General features: G+C 40.9%; 1 long non-coding RNA gene across 1 annotated transcript; it reads right to left on the reverse strand.

Annotated features, from left to right (window-relative positions):
- Positions 1-1202: 1202 nt before the first annotated feature.
- Positions 1203-15482, reverse strand: LOC107317373. The gene is made up of 5 exons (XR_001556840.2): positions 14991-15482; positions 6146-6285; positions 4252-4423; positions 3524-3578; positions 1203-2982 (listed from the first exon to the last, which is right to left on the reverse strand). It is a non-coding gene; the product is annotated as an uncharacterized LOC107317373 (long non-coding RNA).
- Between the last annotated feature and the right edge of the window lie 3054 nt (positions 15483-18536).

An 18536-nucleotide genomic window follows, 5' to 3' on the forward strand; every position in this document is an offset into this window, starting at 1 on the left:
GCGGCTGGCTGCTGCATAGCAAGATTTCCCTTCACTTCTGGAATTACTATTATCTTTTCTCCAATGGAAAAAGCACTTAAAATCAAGAATCAGAGACATTTACACATTGCGAATCACAGTGTGATTTGAAGCTGCAAAAATGTATTTCTGATTGGAGGCAAAGGAGGCTCTAAAAATCACCAGCATAATCCCCCACAAAGAAAAACAAAAGCAACAATCCAATAAATCAACCTGAAAGAGATATGAGGTACATTTCACAAAGCAAAAAGTACATTCGAGTAGGAAAATGATAGCATACGTGGGAACAGAGCCTGACACTACGAGATGATCTATTTCCTTTTAATTCTGTCTAGAAGTGATTACACGGTGTATGTGTGTGGGGAATTAATTAATTGCAACTGGGTGCTTTCAAGACAAAGGTGCCAGTGGAGATTGCCAGGAAATAAAGGTTGGATTTAAATTTATTTTTTTTTTCCTAGAGATAATGGCATCAGAAAGCACAGAGGCAGAGAGAGCTGCATGGGAAAGCAGATGGAAGTACAAAGCTAAAAAGGGAGGAGAGCTGTGAGCGATTTAAGACAGGTTCTTAGGACATTTACCCTGAATTCTCACTATGGTTATTGCCATTCCCCATGTGCAGTATCAGGTGGTACATGATCATAGCCCTTTTGCTTTTTCCTCCTATGTAGGTCTCCAGATATACTCATTAATCAATAGGGCTCTAATGCTAGAGAGTGAACAAAACCAAAACCTACTGTAATGGAGAGGTGTTCAGATTAAGTGTCTGATCTCATGCCCTTTGCTCAAGCAAAGCTTATACTTGGGAGATATTCTTGCAGAGCACACATCCTGCACCTAGGATAGTCTGTATTTATTGCAGTGAGAAGGGGATCAAGAATGCAGAAACATACCCAGTTAACCATGCCCTTTGCAATTGAGTTTCACTTGTTGAGGGGGAAAACCGCTGTGCCCATTGCCAGAGGATTTTGGTACACTGCGAAGTCCTGCATTCACTGGGTGAGCTCTGAGTTCCTGTCCTCTGGTGACTTCCCTCTACCTGTTACACAGCTGCATTCCACACCAGCAATAAATTCATATTTTATAACCCCTATTTTTTTTCTCCCCCACAAAATTTTAATGAAATTCAAATAGAGGGGACGGTGATGATATGTGAACCTTGCAAGCATTTTCCAGGCCACAAAATTAGGTTAGGAACACAGATAGTTTAGAGCTAGTGGTTGGTACATGCCTTACCTTACACTTGAAAGCACAATCAATGATTCACAATGCCAGAGAATACAGAATATGTTTCTCCTTCTCATGTCTGACTAGTGTTATTTATGGCTGCTGGGTAAAACCGTGGCACTGCAATGCTTTCCATGGTCACGATGACACCAGAGAAGAAAGCCAGAGTAACATTTCGTGAACAAGGTCTGAAGTGACTGCCCTAGTACATGCATTAGATCATTAGAGCACTATAATGGGCAATACTTGCCACTATCTTTATCAGTATTCATTGTTTCACTCTATATAAAGATTTTGTTTTCCTGTAGCCCAATTTCTGTAGAAAGAAACAGCTAATCAAATTGATTACCAATAGATTGCAGACAAATAGGTGGTAAGAGGTCAATTTTATGTGTACTTTTTTTTTAGTGAGAACAAACAACCAGAAGACTCCAAGGTAATTAAGCTTTAACTATAATGCTGTAATTCCTCCAACATTTCAGTATAAAGCTCTGGTATCAAGTAGACAGCACAGACACTGATAGTCACCCTGTCACATTCAGAGATGTGGCTGTCCTGGCACAATTCAGCACAGGGTTCCCTATGCCCCACAGGGCTGCAGAAGGAAGGCTGTGTCCTCAGCATGGCCACAGTGTGCAGTCCAGTACTGCTGTGTGAAGGGAGGCCAGGGAGGGACGGAGCAGCAATGCCCACACACCCTAAACAAGGGAGGTAGTGTGCCCTATCAGACCACCTCTCCTCAAAAGGACTAGGGCTGCACAAAATCACTGCCCACTAAAATATGTAGTTTGTTTGTTTCAGCATACACAAAAATATTTTGCTATTAAGACATAAGACTAAGTAATTTTGCTAGAAATTCATTTATCCAAATATTACTCGACTAAATGAACATACATTACATAATTTCATCAGTTTAATAAAGAAATGCAACCGCTTAAAAATATTTTCTCTTTTTCTTCCAGAGAGTTTGACTGCATTCAGCCTCCACCTGTATTGCAAGCTGAGAACTACAAGGCAGAACTGCAGTCAGAGATCTTTGGAAGGAGAGCTATTATTTTTCCCTACCAGTTTATAGAAACAGACACATTTAAATAACACATATTGTGTAGCACAGAGATTTTTTAAGCTTCTTGTTCTTGCCTATTGTTATTTAGCCTTCGTGTAGCCATAGCCCTGAGAACAATACCAGTTTGATTTTATATGAATTGATCTTCACCTCTTTCTTTGACTGCATTGTGGAAATAAGGAAGGAAAACATGCCTATTACTGCTGGAGAAGTTAACATACCTAAATGGCACTTTTATAAAGGGGAAGGTTGTAATAAGTCATGTGATTTAGAGTAAAGGCAGCATGGTGTGCAATGGGAGCAATTTTCTGCCCCTCAAACAGCACTTCAGGTGATGTTGTTCATCTTTCTGTGACTTGCTGTGTCAAAGCATGCCCAGAGCAGAGGTGTTCAGGGACCTGACAAGCTGTAAGTGTCCAGCTGAAAAACCTGGGAGATATCCCAGGGCTCAAAGAGTTCACTTTTTCAGTTACTCTGATTTACTTCAGAATGCACCTTTGGGGAATTTATGTCTTCCATTCCTTTAGTTTCCCATTTCCTTTCTTGTCATCTTTAAAAATCCATTAAAGATCACAGAGACAGTTTCTACAAGCTTCCATTTCCAAGGGGCTGTGGAGCTCCGTGAAATGTGCAGTTTGGAGGTGAGCTGTTTTACTCACGGCACCTTGATGCTGTTAGGATGACATTTTAATTATAGGTGGTGGTTACAGACTGAGAAAAATACGTTGAATTCAACACAGAAACAAACGATTTTCACTCACATGGGCTTAATGACGACTAGCTAACTGCTCCTGTACTGACTGAAGAGGAGAATATTAAAATGCAAAGGCAGAGTGTGGGGTTTGCTTTCTTCAGGTATTTGCCCTACAGATTTAAAACTATAGCAGTCCTACGTGTGCCAAAATCAATCATCAGGATTTTAATGCGCGGATAAATAGAGTTCCTATAATCATTGTCATACCATTACCTGCAGTATTACAGCTCAAACTTACATTTTCTGTACAAAACATTTTGTTGATCAGATATGATCCTCAGTATTCCTATTTTGTAATATTCTCACCAGTTTCCCTACAGTAGGGTTTATATTAAAATGGCACACCACCTACGCTGTCATTAATTTAGATTTGTCTATCACTGTGTATGCTTGCTGCTTTGCCCTAGGTATTATAATAACTATAGCCTGCTTGTCATTTCCTGCTAACATTGCCTCACCTGTAAAACTGCAGCAGCTCTATTTCAGCTTCCTCGGTTTCTGCCATCACTTTACCTATCACAGTGGAATAAAAGAACATTTCTCAGGTGCATTCATAGATATTTTCATCGCATTTCAAATACATTCAGACAATTTCTGCACATTTGCACTAAAACAAATGGAATAATTCCACGCATCTCTCCATGTATGGAATATTTCCCGCCCTGTTTAAATCACAGCCAATCTGTATTTACACAGTGTTGGAAGGCAATGTTTCTAAAAACCTGCAGAGCTATTTAGAGATGACATATGTATCATATCAGACATGTATACGTGACTATGTCTGTGATCATACATGGTTTAGTTTTGCTTGTTTTTGTAAAATGCAGCATTTCTAAAGCACTTCAATGGGAAACAAACAGTTTAAAATATAATAATAATAATTATTATTTTTAATTCAGGACAGGGAATTTGGATAGGGACTAATTTGGAAGTAGCAAAAGCAGCATGACGTTGTGAGACCTTAATAACACATACTATCTGTGATGGCACCGGTTAATCTAACTGGGCAGGAACAATCAGATTGGCAAGACTGCCAAAGAATACGGCAATACAAGCAGACCAGCTGTAGGGCATAAGGTCTGCACATTTTGGGGCTGTCCAGCTTTGCTCACCTGTAATTTTGAAACAAACAAACAAACAAACAAAAAAACCCCAACATTCTGAGACATTTCTTGTTGCTACAAACCTGCAAGAACAATTCCACTTGCGCAGAAGTGTCTGCTCCTAATAAATACAGGAGCCCATAGCAAGGCTTGGAGAGGGGCTCACATCCTGCCCTGAGCAGAACTCCATTCAGAAGATATAGTCCCAGTTCCTACCCAGTCTCCTTGCCTTCACTGTAGCGCTTGCTGTCTGATCTAGAAGAGGATGCAAAAAGGGAATATATTAACCCATGGGGGGTGATGAACAAGCAATGGAAACAATAAAAAGACCATGTGTTAACCTATGTGTGTATCTTGGTGGTTACAGATTTAGCCATATGTGCTAAATTAGACCATTAAACACTGCAAAACAAATAACACATTGAAATGCTATCACAGCCCTGTAATTTATACTCTGTTATGCAGGGTAGAGTAAGTTTCTCATAGTAAATAGCATCTCATTGAATGACTAGTCTCTAACAGTATATCTTTACATAATTAAAGTGGACATGGTTTAGAAAAATGGAAAGGCTAGAATGTAAGGCACAGCTGCAAATAATATTAAATGGCATTATCAATAACAGAGATCCCAGGGTTTGCATATTAATTGTAAGAAGGTGCTAATTTGAGTGTTTTAAGCTTGCATTCACAAGCTTGTTTACATGCTTTGTTCCACCTGGACCTGTTTGGAGGTTTGTCAAAAACCTAACAAGCAGAAAAAGATTGCATTTGAAAATACACATACATGTTTAATTAAGCCAGGGCCACCGAACATTCCTCAATATATTTAGCTGTTGAGATTTAAGCACCACCAGAGCATCAGGCATTATCACCTTTTGAAGTACTGCAGAATCTTTAATATTTAAAGCACAAAGCAGACTTTAATATAAAATTCTAGCAGACCACAGAAGATTAAAGACGCATTATAAATGTGACAGTTTGTAAATGGAACACCAGTATTAAAGGGAACCCCCCTGATATTTTACAGCATATTTTTCAGGTGTATACTAAATTATAAATACAATTAAATAGCAGTAATTATTCTCTGGGAGGGGATGGCAATTTAACTATTCTAGAATATAGTGATTAACTATAATGTAGGAAAGTGGTAATGTGTGTTTTACCACACTGTTCTTGCAGCCAAACTTCACGCAGAAGTAGAGTCTTCAGTCAATTTAAAACCACCCTAGGGCCCTACATCCGTGGGCACAATGTTTTTCCTTCCACAAGGCAGGGAACAAGGAGGGTTGTCTGCTTGGTCTCCAAACCTCTTGGTTTTTCCTTCAACTATACAGCTGTTCTCCTTCACTGTAGATGCCTGATGCTATGAGGCGTAAGGGAAGGAGGGCAACAGGGAGGCTGCAAAAGTGGTACATCCTAAAGAGTTCTAAATCTGAATTAAGATGGACCAGCACTGGCTCTATGTGGTCATGCAAGGAATTTTGAAAGGCAGGGACCTAACCTTATAGAGCACAAAATTAATTTTGCAAGCCTCTGTCTCCAAATCGACAGGACTAATACTTAATAGGTTGTGCTGGTCCTCTAGTTGAGTAAACAGATCTCATAGGACCAAAATTGCCCCATTTCTTTTACTCAGCTTGGTTCTCCCAGAGGGAAAAGTAGCCAAGGGAATGGTAGCAACCATTAAGTGAGAGGAAGAATGCCCAAGGACAAGATGGGAGCTGGCTATCTCCTTACCGACTCTATGGGGAGTTGAGAGAGGTCCCCAGCAGCCAGACCCATGCCTTCCCACAGCACAGGCCTGCAGGAAGGATGGCTGTGTGGGAGGATGTCTCAGGCCAGCCGCTGGAAGGGCATATTTGTGTTCTTGTCCTTCTTGGCCACAGATAGACATGGGCACAGGAATACCGAGGGGGGTGCTTGCAAAAGCCATGGCTCCTGGATTACTATTCTCATATCAGAGCATCTCTTACTCACTTTTCCTGCTGGGGATTCTGCCATCTCTAGGCTGCTGTTGAGGCAAGGCTCACATCCAGATGTCATTTAAATTCCATTGGCAAAATAAGCAGTTCTGATGGCAGCAATGGCAATTATAAGTGGCACATTGTACACAGAATCTGAGGAGAAAAAATTTAAATCAGGATTTTAAAAGCACAGAAATCAAACAATTTAGCATGAATATTCTGGTCTTTGGTGCTGGGCCATCCAACACCAAGGTCTCAGTGCTTGCACAGCTGAAGATGCTCTTGAAACTCCCCAGTGTCAGACATACTGCTGTATTAACAGCTTTCCTAATATGCATTCCAGTAGAAAAGCTTAGCATATTATTTTCATTTTTATTATTAATACATATATGTAGCTAACGTTATTCAACAGAGTGCTTTAAGATAGAATTTTCAAAAAATATAGAGATCTTAGTTATATAATTTATTGCAGAAGTAAAAAATTATACACAGTCTCCTAATAGAGAGAGATTAAAATGGATAAATAATGCAAAGATCACTGTAGCTGTATTTTTAAGGGTCCAGTTTATATTGTTAACTTAGGTACTGTATGCTAGTCGTGATTAGGCACACTGCTCATATAAAAAATGCAGTGCATCTGCTTTTCATAAGAGCAGATACCCACACCATGCTTTTTCCCAGACTTCGCAGGTGCTGGATTGTATCGTGCACTTTCCATGTATTGGCAGTGGCACGTCAAATGGTGCCCTGTGTCTACCTGAGATTTTCTTCATTCAAGGATACCCAAGGCATGTAGAAAAGGAGATAATGTGCTAGAGAGATGAGGCAGTTCTTAAGGTGATGTTTCAGTTGATAGTGGCACAATTTTTTGCTTTTACTAAATGACTTCTTTTTCTATGCACCATGCACTGTAACAACTCCTTTCACTGTGGGCCGAAAGTCCTCAGAAAACAAAGATGGTTCTAGCTGCTTTCTAAGATTTTCTAGAATTAAAAGAGAGAAAAAAATCATTGGGACTAAATACAAGATCTCATAAATTCAGCAGAAATACCACCACAGGGCAAAATGCTACAATGCACCAGCCAGCAGTTCTGCAGGCACACCATCCATCAGGGATGATGAGGATCTGGGTTGAAGTCTCTCTGTTAGCTAGTCTGGTCTTTCACTTCAGCCCAGGAACTGCAACCTGGGGCAAATGCACAACAGTGGCATTATTCAAACCTGTTGCATTCATTCAAAAGAAATCTGGCTTCAGAAAACAAGCATTTCCTAAGGAAAATCGCTTCAGCTGAAAACACATAAACTTCTCCTTATGTCCAGCCTTGCCTCCTGATACCCACTGTGCTGGGGCTGAGTGGTGGAGAGCAGCACTGTGCCTTTCAGCCAGGGCAAGGCCTTGGCTGGACCAGCCAAGGGCAATCTTCCTCAGTCTCAACCCCTCAAAATACCCCTGCATTCCCAGAGCAATTTTATCTATCTGAGCTGACTGACCCAGCACAACCATCCTGTTTTGCCGCTCCATTAGCTCACACAGGTTTGGAAACTGCTGAACCAAACCAGCACCAGTGAAGATTCAGCTGGGTATATAATGGAGAAAAGGCTTCCCTCGGTGAACGTTGATTGTTGTGATTGAGATTCTGATCTTAATTTGCTTGTTAAACCAGAATTTCAGTGGCTAGATAGTATTCAGTAATCTCCAGAGCAAGGGCCCGAATCTGTTGATATCATAAGTGTCATCAACATTCAGCAGTGTGGCAGCTGTCACCAGGCAGTTCAGAAAGGCTTATTTAATTGATACTTTCCATTTCAAATACAATTTGCAGTTGGCATGTGGTGAGAAATGCATCTCACCATGCAAATTTTCATGATGCTGGAGCACAAGAAAAAGGGTGCTGCTTTTATTTTGTGAAAAAGCTTGAAATGTAGCCTAAGAAGCGGAATATTCAACTCTTTCCATGAAAGTTGCATTCATTTAGGTCTACTAAATCATGTTAAATCCCAGATTATTTATTCCTGTATATAAGCCAGTACATGTGCAAAATACAGAAAATAGCAAATAACATTTGGAAACAGAAAAAGAGGCTTCATTAAGAATTTAAAATAGAGCAGTGCGAGGGAGCCTGAGACAAGAATCTAATTCAAGTTAGAGGGCTCCAAAATTATCCAAGCCTTTCTACGGAAGTTTTTTGTTAAAATAACAGAAATCTCAGAAGAATAGCCATTCTCACTCTATCACCACTGAAGGTCAAGAGATTTTAGCAAATACAACTCACGGGATTTTTTCCATATAGTTTAATTAATAGAACCTAAGGGTAGGCAAAACCATTTGACCATCTGATCTGACATCTTCTGGATCACAGACCACTGCATCTTACCCAGCTGCCCCACATGAAGCCTAATTGTGTTCAGCTAAGCCCTAACACTTCTATTCTTTCCTGTAAGAGACCTTTTCTCTGAACTGCACCTTTATGTTTCTAAGGACTATGCCTGCCTGCAGGGGCAAGTGCCATGTTGCAAGACAGAGCTTTGAAGAGAAACACACAGACACATGCACATAGTGCTCGGCTGCGTAGATGTGACTTTATCTTGGTTTGCTCCTCCTTTTAGTCTTCAGTAAAGAAAAAGCCTCCTAGATTTTAAAACGCAGCTAATTCCTGTGCAAAAGGGGCCATTACAGCTAGAGATGAACTATTTTACCATTTTTTTCTCACAAGAGCAGCTGTAGCCCATGCTCAGCCTCCCAGCCCCGGCCACAGTTAGGTCCCAAGCCAAGAGCAGCCTCTTCAGCCTCTCTCCTAAAGACTCATGGAGAAAAGACAAAACACAAGTTTCTTTTACACATGGACTCTTGTGAAACACCACTCACAATAGTCTTGCAATGCTATCCCAGCTACAGACCAAATTTTTTCTCCAGCGCTTCCTGCCATTGCTTAATCCAATGCAGAATTTAAATATAGGAATGATGTATCTCTCCCTCTTCATCTTTTTCCTTGCCACCATCAGTCTGACCAGGACCAGATGGTCTTGTGTACTTGGCAAGCTGCGCAGGAACTCACCCTTGGGAAAGTCAGATAGGACCTCAGCCCTTGGGCCTGGCTGTGAATCCATCCATTGCTTTAAACCTTCCTCTTTCAGGAGCAGATTTAAACCAAGATCTTAGATTTGAAACTCCTTTGTCTTTTTTTCATGTCTCACTCAGACAGCTCCATCCAGCCTTTCCCATCCTTGGTTTCGAAGGCTGTGCGGTGGCTGAAGTCCTTTTTAATTCAAATATTGCTGAACATTCTTCTAGAGACACGACAGAGCGCTCCCAGCCCCATCCCCCCCCACATATCTTGGGTGAGCACATACTTAGATCCCCCAAGCACAGTGATAATTTCTCCTTACCAGCAGAGCCAGTCATTATTTATTATATCACTCTCTCACTTCTTCAGTTTCTCCTAGTGGGAACATTGCAGTGGCTGCTGGCTAGAAAATTAGCCAAGGGAACTTCTTCTGTTGGTCTCTTTCCTCATTATACTAGTAAAAAAAATTTAACTGTGACATTCTCGCTCTCTCCGTATATATATATCAACACGGGTTGGAAGCACACTGTAGGGGCTAATAGTGAGTAATTTAACTGTGGCTCTCTCACTAGTTTTACCCTCATTCTTTCTCCCAAGTAGCAGCAGAAGAACAGTATGTTCATGTATTGTTGCTTCACATTATAAGCAGAGCTTGCAAGTTTATGTTGAATCTCACTCTTTCCACTAGGTTGTTTTTTTTCATGTGGATGTGATGTAATTTCTTCCAGCATCAAGGGGCTGCCATAAATTACAGAGATATTCAGGCAATCTGTAAAGAAAAGTTTGACATTTTTTCCCCCTTATGAAATTCCTTTTAAAAAAACCAACCAAACAGAGGAAACTCTCACTGGAAGAAAGTTCTGTTTATGCGCCCACAATGCCAGCAATCTGCTAAAGGCCATTATATTCATAAGTATCTAGAGGTAATTCTCTTAAATTTGGAATAGATCTGTCAATAAGCTGTCTCCATCAGTGGAGATATCACTGAGGACAGAACTGATGTTGTTAGCTGTTAGGACAGAAGCCATGTGAAGTACAAGACAGAGAACATTTTTCCTGTCCCACTGTACAGCTTAGACCAGGGACCTGATCTCGTTTCATTTCAAGAAAATGAGTAGGAAAAGGTGCTCAGCAGTTCAAAAGAGCTGCTGGCAGGACCAGGTCACTATTTTCATGTGTTGGGATATCTGCTGAGCTCATACAATCCACACCATGGGAGGAATGCCCACACTTGGTCTGGTGGAACAATTTTCTGAAATAATGATGCATTTGGGACTGGTCATAACAAATCACCCAAATCTCCACAGAATCCTTTCTAGAAACAAATCCAAAGGGGAACTGCAAATGATAGCATCACAATGCTCAAATTTGTTGAAACTTTGGATTTTTATATTCATGATTTGACCCAAATCCGTCATATATAAATACACATTCTGCTATGAATATAGGCATAATATAATTTTGTGACTTATAATAAAGTTTATGAAAAGAAAAATCTGCTTGAATATTTTGCAGAAAGAGCATAAGTTGAGACTGAGGATGAAAAATCATGGAAACAAACTCGTTTTCTTTTTGCCTCATCAGGACTTTTGGTGGTGACACGCCACTGACTACATCTCTACAACTCTTCGTTTATAGCAAGTGCTTCCTAATTATTTTATTTCCTGCATCAATCTGCTTGTCTTGATGAGAACTACCACTTCCAGGGAGCAGTTACTGCACCCAAAGGATGTGCATGGTGACTCTCTTTTCCTAGAAGGCACCAGGGGTACCTCCTCTTGCTCAGTCCTCTCCTTCCCACCCCCCATGCCTGCCCCATGTGCTCAGCCAGCTTGTGTGCTGCAGCAGTGTGTATCCTAGCTGGATAACTCCACGTACCAAGCAATGCAGATGTCAGATGCTGGATCTTGCCCAAAGGGAAGGAGGACGAGGACAGTAAACAAAGACCTCAGTGTCCTCCATTTTGGAGCGCCTGCTGTAAGTTTTACTCTCTTCACTTTGAATTATAGTGGCAGTGCTTTGAGCAACTACATCTGAAGTACTCCAGCAACATCACACTCTTGTTCCACCACCACTCTGATGACCACCAATGTAATTCAAAGAGAAAGAGTAAAAACTCACCTCTAGGTATAAAAAAGAGAGAGAGTTTATTCCCTGCCAGAAGAAACAATACAACCAGAATTATGGCAGTTTCTACCCTGAACTGTAAAACTAATGCTTTCTGTTAGCCAGTGAATAAAACTGTCCTTTTTCAGGAAAACCATCTTTCACACTTATAATATTATCTTTCCACTAGCTGCTGAACACACCAGTTTATTATGTCTAGATTTTTTTCTATTGCAGAAAAGATAACAGTGGAAAAATGTAATGTATATTTGGCTGCTTATGGAAAAGGAAGGAAGGAAGGAGAAGAATCTTTCTATATTTGCATTGCTAATTAGCAGAAAGCACACAGATAATACAGAGATCAGTACCGTACACACGTTTTGAGAGATGAACAAACACTGCACTACATTTGAATCTGCAACTGTACCATTTGTGTAGTTCATGTTGCACCCAGGATTTTCCACAGGGATCCTCCACAAAGGAGGCACTGAAAGCCCCCAGTGGTAGGCTGGAGGGGATGTTGGGGGTATGATTTGTTTACCCTGGAAAGGGCAATGCAGGGGCACCACTTGCTTTGCAATGTCATTTTGGTGTTTCTTCACCCCCAAACAAATTTACCAGCTGGGCTGATGGATGAAAAGGAATTTAAGAGCCTTGTCCAAGGTCACCCTAAGGAATGAGCAAGTCAAGCCGCTTACTCAAGGGCACTGAGCGCTTCAGCGGCCCAGCCTACCTCCTCCTTGCTTCAGGTTGTCTGTGCCAACCTCTGCCCCACTTACCACACTGCCTTCCCCATGCAAACAGCACAGTGTCAAGTTCACAGCAAAGGCAGTGATGTGCCCTGCACCATCCATCCATCTACTACACAAGATAAGAATAGTTCCTTAAACCTTTGTTCAAGGCAGATGCTTTCCTGGACTGATTTTTTTTTTTTTCCCCCTAAAATGTCAGTGTCTATCCACAAGTTACAACTTGATGTACACCCCAGCGCCTGGGTATATGAATAGCTTTACAAGAAGAACACAAATCTGAGTTCAAACCTGAAGCAAATACTTAAGAAGTTGGCATGGCACAAGATATTATACAGCTTGAAATAAACACTGCCTTATCACAAAGAGGTCATTTCATTAGGAAAATGCAGTAACGCTAGCCACATATCAGGCTTGACAGAGGTTTGATTTTTTGCTAGTTCACATACAAGGTCTCAAAAATAGCAAATACCATCTTGAAGCTCTCATCCTTTTTCAGAGCTGGTCCATGAAATCACCTTTGTGGAGATCTCTTTTTGAGCTTCCATAGCTTTTCTTACCGGAATGTAAAATTTTTACATTCAGCAGTATTTTTAGATAATTTAACCAACAAACCCAGTGTTTCTGAGCTAAATGGCTCTCCATTTGCCTGCTAAGTGACACAGGGAGTATCTACACAATAACAGAGCACCTATTTACAGTCCTGCATGGTGCTGTCCACAGAGGTTAGATATCCAGGTTATGTTCAGCCCATCTGGGACTCCTTCTCTACTCCTCCCTTTCCCTGATTAAGCCAGGGGACAGGCTGTTTACTGTAGGTTAAACCAATGCAAAATCATTCCATGCAGGTGAAGCTCTTTGAGTACATGACACTGGCTTTGGTGCCACTCGGGTTTAGCTTGATCTTCCACTGAGCTGACTCTGTTCTTCTGCTCAGCTGGGTTAACTTGTCAACATGGCATGAGTTACATGCGCACCGAGGAAAGCCCTCATCTGGATACATGTATTTGGAAAGTTGTATCCCTGAGCATCCCCTCTCAGTCTTCATCTACTGATTTCAGCCAGGTTAGCTAACACATGATTTACCAATAGGAAAATAATTGTTATCTACTCCTTTCCCTAGAGTTTAGTCACTGACATGTCTTTAAAATCTGGATTCACTGATTACATTCATGCCAAGTGATTAACATCAGATTTTGTTGTTGTTGTTTGTTTGTTTTTTAATTTTATTTTTATGATTAATAGTATAATTTATACACTTAAACTACTTAAAAAAAAGTAAAGTTAAATATTAAATACCGTCAGATCCCTGTATGAAAAGATATTTTCCAATATTTTCTTTTTATAAATCTGATCTCTAACTTCAATCTGATTCCTGTCACCAAGGCACCCTATCTGCTTGGAACAAGAGAGGACAATCTGACATCTGCAGCCATTTCAAATACAGTCATAAATACTTGAATTAATATTAAATAGGTAGCAGACTTAAGAGCATGTTTGTTTGTTCTGTAGAAATCACACTATTTTTTTTTAAGAGCTTTAGTTCTCAGCTGCTTTTAAACAATCTGGATATTAACTTTTCCTTTACTGAAAATCTCTGAGCAACTATCAGCAATATTCTCCAGACAGATGTTTGCATAATATGCATCTCACAAATATCTTGGGTAGAGAGCTAAGGAGTTTTACCTTGGGCTTATTAGCAGCTCAAGAGCTGAAATGCTGTGATGGGCCATACAGACCCTGTGAATGGCTTCCTGGGGCTGAACAGGCCTGCTGCTTTCTTAGTAGTATGAACCAAAGCAATGCTCTGTGTTCAGAAGTAGTATAGAGATGAGTATTGTGCTTTGCAGGAGTGAATAAGAGAAGAATGGAAAACAAACCAAGCTATCCCAGCTCCATGTTTCTCCCTTGGTGTTTCTGTGGTTGCAGCCCTCCTCCTTTTGCACGTTTCTTCTAGTCCCCATGAGAACAGTGAGACAGTCATTAGCAATTAGCCCAGGGAGGGAGAGGCTAATTGTACCAATTAGCACTGGAGCACCAGGTGGGGAGACTTAGAGGCCAGTCAAGAGGGGACCAATAAGATGATTGTCAGGGTTAGTGACACAGCACCACCTGAGGGGGGAGGAGGGAAAGAATGGGAAAAAAAAGGGAGAAAAGACCTGCTGATTGCATCTATTTGTGTCTTTTGTTTCTACTTTGAAACCATTTTTTCAAAATGTTTAAAGAAAAAGGATGGATCACTCAATCTGTGCCTTAGATTCTATGCAAGGGCTATTGGGGAACCAGCCTCACTGTCTTCCTTCGCAGCTCATGTGATTCGGAGCAGCCTTATTCTCTCCTCATCCCCAACAAAGCCTCTTGAGAGGTCAGGAATAGCTTTGTTGCCACCTTTGGTAGTGTTCACCCACATTTTAAGCTTTATGAAGTCCTTGTGGTGTCTTTCTCACAGCACAACACCTTGCCTGACTCAAGTTTTTCTCCTTGCAGCTAGAGCTTCTTATACAGAAACAAGTGTAAATCAAGGGCACCTCTTATCCCCCCGTGCCCTGAATTAAAACTACATTACTCTGACACATGCTCAAGTGACAGGTTAACATACCTGATCACAGTAGATCACATTATAACAAGACTTAAACAGCACCCATCAACCTCATTTTTTGCAACAACCATTTGTCTCCCTGGGTTTTAGCGCAGTGCTCAAATCATACTCCAGGACATGTTGAAATGAGGCACATAGTTCCACATATCAGTAGGGCAAAGCCTAGAAGAGATGCTCTCCACGAGCATCTGTGATCTGAATTTTTACTCTCAAATTGCACTGTAACACATCAACACCGTGTAAACTGCCAAAAGGAACCACAGAGAGATCAAACAATGAAAACAATAACAGAATGGAGTTGTACAAATTAAAAATACCCATAATGCCAAAGCTACTTACGACAGCTTCTATGGTGGTGCTTTATACCAGATCTTCTCACTGAAAGGCAGGACCCACGAATCAGACTGTCCCCTCCACTCTGTGCAGGAGCCTCTGTAGCACCACTAGAACTGAAAAGAGACACCGTCTTATGAATGAGGCATCTCACAAAATGGACCAATTGATTTTCATTTTCCAGCATTTCTCTATCAGAGTGTCATCTGTGCTCAGAGGGACAATTTGTTGCATGGGAAATGCTAGCAGGAGGCTCAGGGCTTTGGGCTGGCACAGTGATGATGCTGTACAATGGTAAAACGCTTACATTGGGGAATTTTTGCATGGGACTAGGCTGGCCTTGTCCCCACTTGCCCTTAATGCCACTCAATTCCTCCTCGCAGAAACCAAAACCAGTTGCTTAGTCAAAACCTCACTTTCTGGGGTGTTATAAACTACCTGAAAACAAACACAAAACCCACTGAGACTCAGGAAAGACCAGTGAACCATAAAGGAAGATAGTCCAGGTCCAAATTAGCTATGCCGAACAGTACATGGTCAGTGCAAAATCCTTCAGCTTTATGCTATGCATAAAAGAAAAAAAAAAAAAAAGAAAAAAAAGAAAAAAACTCCCCACAAGGTGCATTTAAACTTTAGCACCTTTCCACAGTTTAATAAGTAAATGGCCTATATTAAATGGCTGGCAACACATGCACTCTCCTTGTTTTCCTTCCTTTTTAAATGTTTCCTGGCGTGGTGACAGGTAAAGCATAATACAGCTTGGCAATATGGCTTTTACATGGTGAAACAGCTCCTCCGTGCTACGCTAGAATACATATTACTGTGACAAGGGGCTTTATTTTGAATTATCTGCACATACTAAAAGCCAGTGGGAAATTGAAGAGGAGTTTAGTGAAAACTACATACGATTTTGTCACCACTGAGCAGAAAATTTTGGATGGAAATCATGGAGTGTGGGGCTTAATCACAGCTCCTTCTGGTTGGCACATGATAGAAGGCAGCCCCAGCCATTAAAAAATCACTTGGGAAAGGGGGATGATTATTCAGCATTAAACATGTGTCTGTGGCACTGAATTGTTCAGATCACTTGGGGAAGTAAGTCATCTACTTTTCAACCTGACAGTGCTTTTTGATAAAACAGTGCAGAGAGCTGGACAGAGCACTTACACAAAGCTGATAGATGAGATAGTTGGAGAGGATTTATCCTGTGGCAGGGGAGATGGGAAGGACTAAAGCTGTGCTGACTTCTAAGCATGGAGATGAGCAGGCTGTGCAATTATTTCCTAACATGTATGTGAAAGCAGAGACCCACACGGGCTGCTCTCTTTGGGGGTAGTCTTCCCCTGAGCCATTCTTGCGCCTCACAAAAGCATTTTCACTTGGCAGCTCTCTGAAATTTAGGTGCTGTTCTGCATTTCCAGATACAAGGAAATATCTTGTATCTGGAAGGTGCTGTTAAACAAAGGTCTTACTTGCTTTGTGGGCTGAAGATAAAATGCTAAAGACATTCTGACTGCTACACATTGGTGCTGGGAGATGAAGGAAATGACCAAGAGGAGAATGGAGAAATTTTTGAGCCAAAGAGTTGTTCTTTTTATCTCTCATACTTTATGGCCGGATAATATTGCTTTCTTTGGCCAGCCTAGGAGGGTTTTTACAATGGCCATCACTCTGGTGTTGGATTTTTTTTTTAATTTTTATTTTTAATTTTTATTTTTAATTTTTTTTTAATTTTAGAATTTGCATTTATCTAATACAAAAATGAGAAAACCTCATATTTTCAGGTTTTTTGCTTGTTTGTTTGTTTTAATTGGCTTGGAAAAATTCATGCTTGGGTCATTTTTACCATCCCACATCCACCAGAGGCCTCAGACAGCAATTTGACAAGGAGCTCTGAAGACCAAGAGAATGTAAGTGTCAGACTGAGCAGGGCCTGACGTAAAAAAGTAGAATACCCTGTGCTGGTGCATACCACCTCATTAAATGTGAAGACTGGTACCTTCACTGTCTCAGCTAACTCAGCCATTAAAAGATCTCACAGGGAGAAACCATCTCTGGTACCTTAGTCTCAGCATAACCCATAACCTTCATAGAGCAGAGATGCAGGAAGCACTGCCAGAGGGAAAGCTGAGGCAACAAGTGACCACAAGCTTCAGACATTGCCTGCCACTGACCACACAGTAACAACCCCAACAAACAGAGCAACCAGCTAAGCTGGCTTACCAGATGTAAATATTGGTGAATGAGGACAAATAAATGGAAAACAAGTTCTTTGCCGTTACTGTTACATGAACTCTCTGTGACTCATGAGGAATGGGAACATCCCAAAATAAACGTAACTGTAAAAAACAAGGGGCAATGAGGGACTTGCAGTTACCTTGCCATTTCCACCAGTTGCTTCTTCTGACCTTTGAGTGGACTAGGAAGTCCTCACCAGTTGAAGCGCAGCCTAGTAGCCTTCATCCACACTCCATGCTATAAAGATGAGCTCCGACCACACTTTGAAGACAGGAACCTGATTTTATAGTCAGTCAACAGGCAAATTATTTCTGAGGCACATTATTAATAATGTAGGACACCAATGATCTTGGAAAACTTTAACATCAACGCTGTACTTAGCTGAATAGAACAGATGTTGACAACTTTGCTGCTGTTCCTTGGCTGAAGACAGATGTTTGCAGAGTTAGATGGAAAAGGCAAGAGTGTATGGCCACTTGGGAGTCAGTGGAAAACACGTGCAGCTTCCCCATGTGGGAACTCAATCTGTATTCTGGGAAGTCTTTTAGATTGTAATTGCTGCATAATTAAGTCTGTGCCAGTGCCATTTCTTAGGAGCTGAGACAAGGAACATGCTCTTGGTACTTGTACGATGATGTCTGAATATTCCTTGCATGGCAGAGAAAGTACAAGTGTGTTAGGGAAGAGCAATAAATACCTTCAACTGCTCTATTGGATTGGATTTTTGAAGGGTCCTCCTGTCTCAGATGCTAATGGAGTGGCTTAATTTTCCTTGAAATGGTCATAATAAACTCAGAAAAATGTAATTCATGGATGAGACATGATATCTGGTGTTGAAAAAATCCTAGGTATTCTTAATATCTAAAAAGATTGTTCAGCAGCAGATCAGCTGTGTAAAAAACGTGACCTCTCTAATGCTTCCAAGTTCAAAATGATTTGCTGGGTAAGTGTCATTTGAGCAAGTTAAAGCTTCACAGTTTACTAAAAGATGTCTTTTGTATTCTGGTCCAAGTATGACTATACCAGAAAATGCTTTCCTTACATCATCTGAAATACCAAATGTAAGGCAAAATTTTGTTTCAAGCTTCACGAGGAAGAAAATTCTCTCCACCTACTATAATATACAAACTACATAGTAAATCACCCTTCTGAAAGCATTGCATCCATTCCAGTGTTTAAAGGTGTCTGTAAGTAAATCTCTCATTTCTATCAGAGCATAAAGTACCCTGAGTTACAGATGCTTTCACCTTGAGTGCAGAACAGGCAAAACAGTTTTGGGGGTGAAGAGGTAAAAGTACGTCCCATGTGATCCTG

The sequence above is a fragment of the Coturnix japonica genome, chromosome 8, assembly GCF_001577835.2.
Source record: "Coturnix japonica isolate 7356 chromosome 8, Coturnix japonica 2.1, whole genome shotgun sequence".
Taxonomy (NCBI): domain Eukaryota; kingdom Metazoa; phylum Chordata; class Aves; order Galliformes; family Phasianidae; genus Coturnix; species Coturnix japonica.